This window comes from Hypanus sabinus, chromosome 8 (assembly GCF_030144855.1).
Source record: "Hypanus sabinus isolate sHypSab1 chromosome 8, sHypSab1.hap1, whole genome shotgun sequence".
In the NCBI taxonomy this organism is placed as follows: domain Eukaryota; kingdom Metazoa; phylum Chordata; class Chondrichthyes; order Myliobatiformes; family Dasyatidae; genus Hypanus; species Hypanus sabinus.
This window is the reverse complement of record NC_082713.1, coordinates 86,912,462-86,924,560: the sequence shown is the minus strand read 5'-3', so window position 1 is coordinate 86,924,560 and position 12,099 is coordinate 86,912,462.

Sequence of the window (12,099 nt, the reverse complement as noted above, 5' to 3'; positions counted from 1 at the left end):
CTAAAATTCAAACTGTGTTCCGTTCCGCTGCATTCACTACCTACACGGAAACTGTGTGCTGTTCCTCTGCATCCTCTGCATTTCTCTTCCTACAGAGAAACTGTGCCTCAACTTCCCTGCATTCTCTAATTGAGATAAACTGTACTCAACTTTGCTGCATCCTTCAACTACTGAGAAACTTTGCTCAAATCCCCTGCATCCACTAAATACACGGAAATGGTCCTCAACTCACCTGCATTCTCTTACTACAGAGGAAGTGGGACCAACTCTCTTGCAGTCTATAAATTAAAGAGAAACTGTGTCCATCACTCCTGCTTTCTCTGACTACAGGGAAACTGTGTTCAGTTCCTCTGTATTCTCTAACTACAGAGAATCTGTGTTCATATCCCATGCATTCTCTAACACGGAAACTGAGCTCATCTCCCCTGCATTCTCTTACGACAGATAAACTGTGCCCAAGTTCCTTCTATGTTGTAACTAACCGAGAAACTGTGTTCATCTCACTTGCATTCTCCAACTACAAAGATACTGTGCTCAACTACTCTTCACTCTCTAACTACAGACAAACTGCGCTTTGACTCCGCTGCATTCACTAACCACAGGGAAACAGTATTCAATTCTGCTGCATTCTCAAACTACAGAGAAACTGGGTTGAACTCCTCTGCATTCCTAACTAACAGTGAAGCTGTGCTCAGCTCCCCTGCATTCACTATCTACACTGAAACTGTGTTCAGTTTCTCTGCGTTCATTAACTACTGAGAAAATGTACTCAACTCCGCTGTATTCCCTGACTGTGGATAAACTGTCCTCAATCCACTTCATTCTCCAACTACTGAGAATCTGTGCCTCAACTTCCCTGCATTCACCAGCAGAGAATCTGTGCTCAACTTCCCTGCATTCTCTAACTACAGAGATATTGAACTCAACTTCTCTGCAGTCTGTAACTACAGAGAAACTCTGCTCATCTTCCCTGCATTTCTAACTAACAGTGAAACTATCTTCAGCTCCCCTGCATTCACTAACTACAGAGAAACTGGGTTCAACTCCGCTGCATTCCTAACTAACATTCAAACTGTGTTCAGTTCCGCTGCATTCACTACCTACACGGAAACTGTGTGCTGTTCCTCTGCATCCTCTGCATTTCTCTTACTACAGAGAAACTGTGTCTCAACTTCCCTGCATTCTCTAACTGGAAAGAATCTGTGCCCAACTCCCTTCTATTTTGTAACTAACAGAGAAGCTGCGCTCAACTCCCCTGCATTCTCTAACTACAGAGAAAATGTACTCAACTCCACTGTATTCCCTGACTGCGGATAAACTGTCCTCAATCCACTTCATTCTCCAACTACTGAGAATCTGTGCCTCAACTTCCCTGCATTCTCCAGCAGAGATACTGTGCTCAACTCCCCTGCATTCTCTAACTACAGAGAAACTCTGCTCATCTTCCCTGCATTCACCAGCAGAGAAACTCTGCTGATTTTCTCTGCATTCACTAACTACAGAGAAACTGGGTTGAACTACGTTACATTCCTAACTAATATTCAAACCGTGTTCACTTCTGCTGCATTCACTACCTACACGGAAACTGTGTGCAGTTCCTCTGCATTCTCTAACTACAGAGAAACTGTGATCAACTCCCATGCATTCTCTAACTAACACGGAAACAGAGCTCATATCCGCTGCATTCTCTAACTCGAAAGAATCTGTGCCCAACTCCCTTCTATTTTGTAACTAACAGAGAAACTGTGTTCATCTCCTCTGCATTCTCCAACTACTGTTATGTTCCCAGCCCCCTCCTTTGTGAGAATCGCAAGAGCACCCGTCGATGGCGGGGGGGGGGGTGGGGTGTTCAGTAGACCCAGTAGGAGAGAGAGGGAGAGAGAAACGTGCCGAATTGCACGTTCACCCGGGATGCAGAATAAGACGACAGCGACTATTGTCTCATGGAGACCACGTGAAAAGCCCTCAGGCAAGGTGGGCTGGTTGAGCGAGAGATTGCATCATCCCAACCTGATTGACACCTGCGACCCCGTGAGGAAGTATAAAGGAGGGTCTGGGGGGGGGAAGCCCGTTCAGACGCACCAAGAAGACACGAGAGGGATACCGCCGTAGCGGGAAGACATTCTGAAGGAAGCCACGTGCGTTAGATTCCGGGATTGGAATCTGTGGCTGGAATCACGGAAAACCGCTTTTAACTAACATCGGGGAGAGGGAACCAACGCTCCCCCGATTTCAAGGAAGCTTCATCAAGACTCAGCAAGTTCTTTCTCTTCTCCCCAATCTCTCTCTCTCTCGGTCGCCCCATGTGAAACCCAGCGATTCTCAAAAGGCTGAAGCCTGAAGACTTCTGAGTGACTTTTATATTTCCAACGGACAATCTATTAACCCCTAGACAACAGTAGAGCTCACTTCATAATGATGATTATTACTATACCCGCGCTTTAGATTGAGTATTGACGATGTGCATTATCTGAATGTTTGTATTAACCTTACTTTTGTGTCCCTTTATAAATAAAAATGTTTGAAAATAGTGACAACAGACTTCAACAGACCTCTCTATCTTTGCTGGTCAGTTATCCAGTTACAGGATACATAACAACTTGGGGTTCTCGTCTCAAGATTTGACACCAAATTGGGAGGCCAGTGAATCGGGCTTCTAAGTCCAAAACTTGAATCTGGTTACGCGGGTAGCCAGACGGGAAACCAGCAAAGACGGACGTGGGTGAATTTATGAAAAACCCGACTGTGCCACCGAAGAGGCGGCCACCAAATCAGACTTGTTAAATTTAGCGAAGTGGTTGAACCTCGCAGAAGTGAGGTCATCCATGAAAAAGCGGGAGGTACGAAGGGCCATAACTCAGTATTACGTTGGGAAGAATGTGTTTGAAGATGAGGTATTGGAAGATATCCCTGAAAAGGTACCATCAAGTGGGACGGTTCAGCTAGAGGTGGAGAAATTAAGGTTGGAACGTGAAATTAAGTTAAAAGAGCTGGAAGCGGCTGAGAGAGAGAAAGAAAGGCAAAGACAGCATGAAATTCACCAAAAGGAGCTAGAAGCAACTGAGAAAGAGAAACAGAGGCAACATGACCAGGAAATTGAGAAGATGAGGAACGAACGAAGAGATCAAGCGTTAGACCAAGCGGAGCGGTTTAATGTTAGTAGGGAGTTGAGATTGGTGCCCCCGTTCGAGGAGACAGATGTCGATAGTTATTTCTTGCTTTTTGAAAAGGTGGCAGTAAATCAGAAGTGGCCAAAAGAGCAGTAGGTGGCGTTGTTACAAAGTGTGTTAAAGGGGAAGGCCCAACGAGCATATGCGGCGTTGTCCCTGGAGGAGGGAGGAGCAGAGAATTATGATGAGGTAAAGGAGGCCATTCTCCGGACTTACGAATTGGTACCTGAGGCCTATAGACAAAAGTTTAGAAATTTAAGAAAAGGATGGGATCAAACGTATACCGAGCTAGCCCATGAGAAGGGGGTGTTCTTGGACCATTGGTGCACCATGGAAAGGGTGGACGAGGATTATGGGCGTCTCAGGGAGTTACTTTTGATTGAGGAATTTAAAAGTTGTGTTCCGGAGGAGATCCGGATGTATTTGAATGAGAAGCCGGATAAGTCCATTTCAGAATTTGCTAGGTTTGCGGAAGAATATGCCCTAACCCACAAGACAAGGACTTCCTCGAATAAAGGTCCCCAGAGGGACCATGGGAACGATCAAGAAAGTCCGTCAAGTGAGGCAGAGGTCCCACCGGGAGCTAGCGGTAAGGTTGAGGGGGAAAGGCAAGACGGCCAGAGGTTTCTGGGTTTGACCTGTTTTAATTGTGGAAAGGAGGGGCATATTGCATCTCGATGCTTTGCTCCGAGGAAAGAGATAGGAAGAGGGAAAGCCGCAGTCCCTCTCGGGTGTGCCATGGTAATCAGCAAATTGACCAGAGAGCCGAGGGTAGACAGAGTACGAGAAGGCTCTGAGAGTTGTCTGTCACTTGGAACCCGTGTCTGTGACGGAGGGAGACACACCAGTTCCCGTACGAATCTGGAGAGACACGGGGGCTGAACTAACTCTGATTAGCCGTGAGGTACTAGAATTTGGTCAGAAAACAGGCATGGTAAAGATAGAAGGAATAAATAAAAGGATAGAAATGGTGTCCTTACATAAAGTCATTCTGGATTGTGAGCTGGTGTAGGGATCAGTTGAAATGGGGGTGCCCTCAGAATTCCCGAGAGCTGACGTGGACATCCTGCTGGGAAACGACTTAGCAGGGGGTAAGGTTTGGTCAGCCATGCTGCCGACCTGGCGACCGGCGAGTGTGGTGGCCCCGTCCCTAGCACCCAAGGACCATCTCGCCGGCGCGGTCACCCGCAGCATGTCGAGAGAGAGAGAGCTGTGAATGAGAGCAGTTTAAATCTGGCCAGTTTTGATTTGGCCGAGACGTCTTTGCTGACCCTGTGCCATGAGGGTTTAAGAGGGTGGTAAAACGAAGAGTAGTAAAGTGAAAGGGGGTAAGGGAGAGGAGATAGATCTGCCCTTAGCGAAGAGAAAGGTCCTAAAGGTAGGAAATAAAGATGAGAAACAGATAAAGCTGTTGGAAGGTCCAGAGTTGGACATGGATGATCTGTCTGGTTTGGCAGAATTGTTTGAAGAACTTGAGAGTACAAAAGGTGTTCCCGATAATGAGGTGAGGGCAGTCCTAGATGGAAAAGATACCCTTGCCTCGAAGGAGTCTGCTGAAAAGGCCGAGGAGGTTGTTTCAGCTCGCAGGGTTGCGCCTTCCCCGGGTGGGAGCTGCCCAGAGAGTAACTGGGAGGATCAGGGGAAGTTAGAATTTGAAAAAGGCACGGGTGTCGAAAGCCTGGAAGAGGCCAATGTCCCGTTTGAGTGTGTCCGAGATGGGGATGCACGTGGTGTTGAACCTGGTAACCGAGCTCAGAAGAAGTCTGAGGTATCGGATTCAGTGGAACGGGGCGGCCGTCCTTGTGGGTCAGATAGACTTGGTTCAGTGGGAAAAGGGTTAACCTTGGTAACCGGGGGAAGTGTGAGTTCCCCGGTGTTTGTACTCGAAGTTAACGACGAATTTAAGAATGGGGGGGATGAGGATTGTTATTGAAGGAAACGGAAAGTCTGTAGTTTCCAAATCGAAGGAAGAAATCTTAAACCTGGCAGATCGCTCACCGAGTGAGCCGAGGAATAGCGGGGCCACCCACTCTATTGTTATGCCAGGATGGGGTGTGAAGAGGCCGCCTTCGAACTGCTACTTGAGTGAAGAGTTCGAATCAAACGCCAATAGCCTGAAGGGGGCTGATAGAAGGACCAGCCACCTGGGTAAAATCAAAGAATTGGGTGGAAATGGTCTAAGTTTGGGGCATGGTGTTGCTAAAATAACCCTGATGAACGAGGCGGGCGGGATTTCACCACAAAAAATTACTCAAGTTCCCCACGGGGGGGCTCGCCGGAAAAGAGGCGACGGTTAATGGGGATGCCATTGTTAAACAGCCAAGCAGGTTGAACGGGTTTGTGCCAAAGCCTGTGAATAATAAAGACAGCCCCTTTGGAGACCTGCCGGTTAAGTAAAATGACTGAAACGATTAGTATTCGCATAAACTTTTGTAAATGCACCTAAGCTAAGGTCACATCGACTTAGTTTTGTTGCTAATAAAAATAAATAGGTGCTTATTGAATTGAAGTCTGATTCTACAAGACTTTAGTGCAGTTCGCAATGTTAAGATATTAAAGAAAGGGGCACTGTAATTGTTAACTATTTAGATACTGACTTGAATGTATAACGGTAGTAATCTGTGAAAAGAAAAACTTGTGTATTGTGTTAGATTCAAAACTCCTGTAAGACTGTGTACCACTCCGTTTTAACCGCTGGTAAAAACGTTTTAAGAGGGGAGGTGTTATGATCCCAGCCCCCTCCTTTGTGAGAATTGCAAGAGCACCCGTCGAGGGGGGGGCGGTGGTCAGTAGACCCAGGAAGAGAGGGAGAGAGAGAAATGTGCCGAATTGCACGTTCCACCCGGGATGCAAAATAAGGCGACAGTGACTATGGTCTCATGGAGACCACGTGAAAAGCCCTCGGGCAAGGTGGGCTGGTTGAGAGAGAGATTGCATCATCCCAACCTGATTGACACCTGCGACCCCGTGAGGAAGTATAAAGGGGGGTCTAAGGGGGACAGCCCTTAGACTACAGTAGAGCTCACTACTTAATGATGATTAGTACTATACCCGCGCTTTAGATTGAGTATTGACGACGTGAATTATCTGAATGTTTGTACTAACCTTACTTTTGTGCCCCTTTATAAATAAAAACATTTGAAAATAGTGACATCAGACTTCAACGGACCTCTCTATCTTTGCTGGTAAGTTATCCAGTTACGAGATACGTAACAACTTGGGGACTCGTCCGGGATTTGACTGCAAATTGGGAGGCCAGTGAATCCGGCTTGTAAGTCCAAAACTGGAATCTGATTACGTGGGTAGCCAATCGGGAAACCAGCAAAGATGGACATGAGTGAATTTATGAAAAACCCGACTGTGGGGGCGCTAGAGGCGGCCACCAAATCAGACTTGTTAAATTTAGCGAAGGGGTTGAACCTTGCAGAAGTGACGTCGTCCATGAAAAAGCGGGAGGTGCGAAGGGCCATAACTCAGTATTACATTGGGAAGAATGTGTTTGGAGCTGAGGTATTGGACGATATCCCTGAAAAGGTACCATCAAGTGGGACGGTTCAGTTAGAGGTGGAAAAATTAAGGTTGGATCATGAAATTAAGTTAAAAGAGCTGGAAGCAGCTGAGAGGCAAAGACGGCATGAAATTCAGCTAAAGGAGCTAGAAGCAGTCGAGAAAGAGAAAGAATGGGCCGAGAAAGAGAGGGAATGGGACGAGAAAGAGAAACAGAGGCAACATGACCGGGAAATTGAGAAGATGAGGAACGAGCAAAGAGATCCAGGGTTAGACTGAGCGGAGCGGTTTAATGTTAGTAGGGAGTTGAGATTGGTACCCCCGTTCGAGGAGACCGATGTTGATAGTTATTTCTTGCTTTTTGAAAAGGTGGCAGTAAATCAGAAGTGGTCAAAAGAGCAGTGGGTGGCGTTGTTACAAAGTGTGTTAAAGGGGAAGGCCCAACAAGCATATGCGGCGTTGTCCCTGGAGGAGGGAGAAGCAGAGAATTATGATGAGGTAAAGAAGGTCATTCTCCGGACTTACGAATTGGTACCTGAGGCCTATAGACAAAAGTTTAGAAATTTAAGGAAAGGGTGGAATCAACATTATACCAAGCTATCCCATGAGAAGGGGGTGCTCTTTGACCGTTGGTGCACCACGGAAAGGGTGGACAAGGATTATGGGCGTCTCAGGGAGTTACTTGCGATTGAGGAATTTAAAAGTCGTGTTCCGGAGGAGATCCGGATGTATTTGAATGAAAAGCCGGATAAGTCCATTTCAGAATTTGCTTGGATTGCGGACGAATATGTACTAACCCACAGGACAACGACTTCCTCGAATAAAGGTCCCCAGAGAGACTGTGGGAACGATCGAGAAAGTCCGACGAGTGAGGCAGAGGTCCCACCGGGAGCTAGTGGTAAGGTTGGGGGGGAAAGGCAAGACGGCCAGAGGTTTCCGGGTTTGACCTGTTTTAATTGTGGAAAGGAGGGGCACATTGCATCTCGATGCTTTGCTCCGAGGAAAGAGATAGGAAGAGGGAAAGCCGCAGTCCCTATCGGGTGTGTCGTGGTAATCAGTAAATCGAGCAGAGAGCCGAGGGTAGACAGAGTCCGAGAAGGCTGTTAAAAGGTCCAGAGTTGGACATGGATGATCTGCCTGCTTTGGCAGAATTGTTTAAAGAAGTTGAGAGTTCTAAAGGTGTTCCCGATAATGAGATGAGGGCAGTCCTGGAGGGAACGGGTATCCTTGCCTCGAAGGAGTCTGCTGAGAAGGCCGAGGAGGTTGTTTCAGCTCGCAGGGTTGCGTCTTCCGCGGGTGGGAGCTGCCCAGAGAGTAACTGGGAGGATCGGGGGAAGTTAGAATTTGAAAAAGGCACGGGTGTCGAAAGCCTGGAAGAGGCAAATGTCCCGTTTGAGTGTGTCCAAGATGGGGATGCACGTGGTACTGAACCTGGTAATGGAGCTCAGAAGAAGTCTGAGGTATCGGATTCAGTGGAACGGGGCGGTCGTCCTTGTGGGTCAGATAGACTTGGTTCAGTGGGAAAAGGGTTAACCTTGGTAACCGGGGGAAGTGTGAGTTCCCTGGTGTTTGTACTCGAAGGTGGGTTCAAAGTTAACGCAGAATTTAAGAATGGGGGGATGAGGATTGTTGTTGAAGGAAACGGAAAGTCTGTAGTTCCCAAAGCGAAGGAAGAAATCTTAACCCTGGCAGTTCACTCTCAGAGTGAGCCGGGGGATAGCGGGGCCCCCTACTCTATTGTTATGCCAGGATGGGGTGTGAAGAGGCCGCATTCGAAATGCTACTTGAAATAAGAGTTTGAATTAAAAATCAATAGCCTGAAGGGTACTGACAAAAGGGCTAGCCACCTGGGTACGATTAAAGAATTGGGGGGAAATGGTCTAAGTTTGGGGCATGGTGTTGATAAAAAAAACCCCGATGAACGAGGCGGGCGGGAGTTCACCACGCAAAATTACTCAAGTTCCCCACGGGGGGACTCGCCGGAAAAGAGGCGACGGTTAATGGGGATGCCATTTTTAAACAGCAAAGCAGGTTGAACAGGTTTGCGCCAAAGCCTGTGAATAATAAAGACAGCCCCTTTGGAGAACTGCCGGTTAAGTAAAACAACCGAAACGATTAGTATTCGCATAAACTTTTGTAGATGCACCTAAGCTACGATCACACCTCCTTAGTTTTGTTGCTGAAAAAATAATAGGTGGTTATTGAATTGAAGTCTGATGCTACAAGACTTTAGTACGGTACGCGATGTTAAGGTATTAAAGAAAGGGACACTGTAATCGTTAACAGCTTAGATACTGACTTGAATGTATAACGGTAGTACTCTGTGAAAAGAAAAACTTGTGTATTGTGTTAGATTCAAAAAAATCCTGTAAGACTGTGTACCACTCTGTTTTAACCGCTGGTAAAAACGTTTTTTTTTAGAGGGGAGGTGTTATGATCCCAGCCCCTACCTTTGTGAGAATCGCAAGAGCACTAGTTGAGTGGGGGTCAGTAGACCCAGGAAGTGGGAGAGAGAGAGACATGCTGAATAGACACAGGAAGTGGGAGAGAGACAGACGTGCAGAGTACTGCGTTCCACTGGGATGCAAAATAAGGCAACATTGACTATTGTCTCATGGAGACCACGTGTAAAGCCCTCGGGCAAAGTGGGCTGGTTGAGAGAGAGATTGCATCATCCCAACCTGATTGGCACCTGCGACCCCGTGAGGAAGTATAAAGGAGGGTCGGGGGGGGGGGGGGAAGCCCCTTCAGACGCACCAAGAAGACACGAGAGTGATCCCGTCATAGCGGGAAGCCATTTTGAAGGAAGCCACGTGCGTTAGATTCAGGGATTGGAATCTGTGGCTGGAATCACGGAAAACTGCTTTTAACTAACATCGGGGAGAGGGAAGCAACGCTCCCCAATTCCACGGAAGCGTCATAAAGTCCCGGCAAGTTTTTCCTCTTCTCCCCCAATCTCTCTCTCTCGGTCGCCCCACGTGAAACCCAGCGATTCCCAAAAGGCTGAAGCCTGAAGACTTCTGAGTGACTTTTATATTTCCAACGGACAATATATTAACCCCGAGACAACAGTAGAGATCACTTCTTAATGATGATTAGTACTATACCCACACTTTAGATTGAGTATTGATGACGTGCATTATCTGAATGTTTGTATTAACCTTACTTTTGTGCCCCTTTATAAATATAAACGTTTGAAAATAGTGACATCAGACTTCAACGTACCTCTCTATCTTTGCTGGTAAGTTATCCAGTTACGGGATACGTAACACTGTGTAGTTAGAGAATGCAGGGATTGAGCACAGTTTATATATAGTGAGAGAATGCGGTTGATTTGAGCAAAGCTTCTCTGTTAGTGAATGCAGGATAGCTGACACAGTTTCCTTGTAGTTAGAGAATGCAGGGGAGTTGAGCACAGTTGCTCTGTTAGTTAGACAATGCAGGTGAGTTGAGGATAGTTTATCTGCAGTTTGATAATGCAGGGGGTTGAGGACAGTTTCTCTGTAGTTACAAAATGCCGGGGATTTAAGCACAGTTTACCTATATTGAGAGAATGCGTTTGAGTTGAAAACTGTTTCTGTGTTAGAGAATGCTGTGGTGTTGAGCACAGTTTCTCTGTAGTTAGAGAATGCAGTGGAGTCGAGCACAGCTTCTCTGTAGGTAGAAAATGCAGGTGAGTTGAGGACAGTTTGTTGAAAGTGATAGAATGCAGGGGTGTTGTGCACATTTTCTCTGTTAGAGAATGCCGGGGATTTGAGCACAGTTTATTTATAGTGAGAGAATGCGTTTGAGTTGAAAATTGTTTCTCTGTTAGAGAATGCAGGGTAGTTGAGCACAGTTTTTCTGTAGTTAGAGAATGCAGTGGATTTGAGCACAGCTTCTTTGTAGGTAGAAAATGCCGGTGAGTTGAGAACAGTTTATCTGCAGTTGGAGAATTCAGGGGAGCTGAGCAGAGTTTGTCATTAGTGAGAGAATGCATGGAAGTTGCATACTGTTTCACTGTAGTAATAAAATGCTGGAGAGTTGATCGCAGTTTATCTGTAGTTATAGAATGCATTAAATTTGAACACAGTTTCTTTGTAGCTGGGGAATGCAGGGGAGATGAACACAATTTCTCGGCTAATTTCAGAACGCAGGAGAGTTGAGCTCAGTTTGTCTATAGTGAGAGAATGCCGGGGAGTTGAGCACAGTTTCACTGTTGGAGAATCCAGGGGAGTTCAGCACAGCTTATCTGTTAGAGAATGCAAAGGTGTTGTGCACATTTTCTCTGTTAGTGTATTCTGGGGATTTGAGCACAGTTTATCTATATTGAGAGTATGCGTTTGAGTTGAAAACTGTTTCTCTGTTGGAGAATGCAGGGGATTTGAGCAGAGTTTCTCTGTAGTTAGAGAATGCAGGGGATTGAGCATAGTTTTCCTGTTAGAAAATGCAGGGGAGCGCAGCGTTGTTTCTCTGTTGTTAGAGAATGTGGTTGAGTTGAGCAGAGTTTCTCTTTTAGTTTGAGAATGCAGGGGATTTGAGCACAGATCCTCTCTTTAGAGAATGCAGGGTTTTTGAGCAGAGTTTCTTGCTAGTTAGCGACTTCAGGTGAGTTGAACAAAGTTTCACACTATTTACAGAATGCAGCGGGGTAGAACACTGTTAGAGAATGCAGGGCAGTTGAGCACTGTTTCTCCGTATTTAGAGCATTCAGTGGAGTTGAGCACAGCTTCTCTATAGTTAGAGACGGCAGAGGAGTCGAGCATAGATCCTGTGTAGTTAGAGAATGCAGGGGTTTGAGCACAGCTTCTCTGTAGGTAGAAAATGCCGGTGAGTTGAGGACAGTTTATCTGCAGTTGGAGAATTCAGGGGAGCTGAGCAGAGTTTGTCATTAGTGAGAGAATGCATGGGAGTTGCATACTGTTTCAATGTAATAATAAAATGCTGGAGAGTTGATCGCAGTTTATCTGTAGTTAGAGAATGCATTAAATTTGAACACAGTTTCTTAGTAGTTCGGGAATGCAGGGGAGATGAACACAATTTCTCGGCTAATTTGAGAATGCAGGAGAGTTGAGCACAGTTTGTCTATAGCAGGCATGGGCAAACTACGGCCCAGGGGCCATGTGCGGCCCGTTAAGCTTTTTAATCTGGCCCGCAGAACTTGATGAAATTATATTAATAAACCTTGTTAACGTTATTTCCCCGCAATTCTGGCGTTTTCCCAATAGATGACGCACTCTATATACATTGACCTTTGTTGAGGTGCAGCGTATTACTCCACATTTGCGCTTTTCTCTTTGTTCGGCTCAACCTATTTGTGTGAACAGGCGTTCAGAGTCATGAACATCAACAAAGCCAGCCACAGATCCAAGTTAACTGACCAACACCTCAGATCCATCCTGAGAATGGCCACAACAAAACTAAATCCAGACTTTGATGCGCC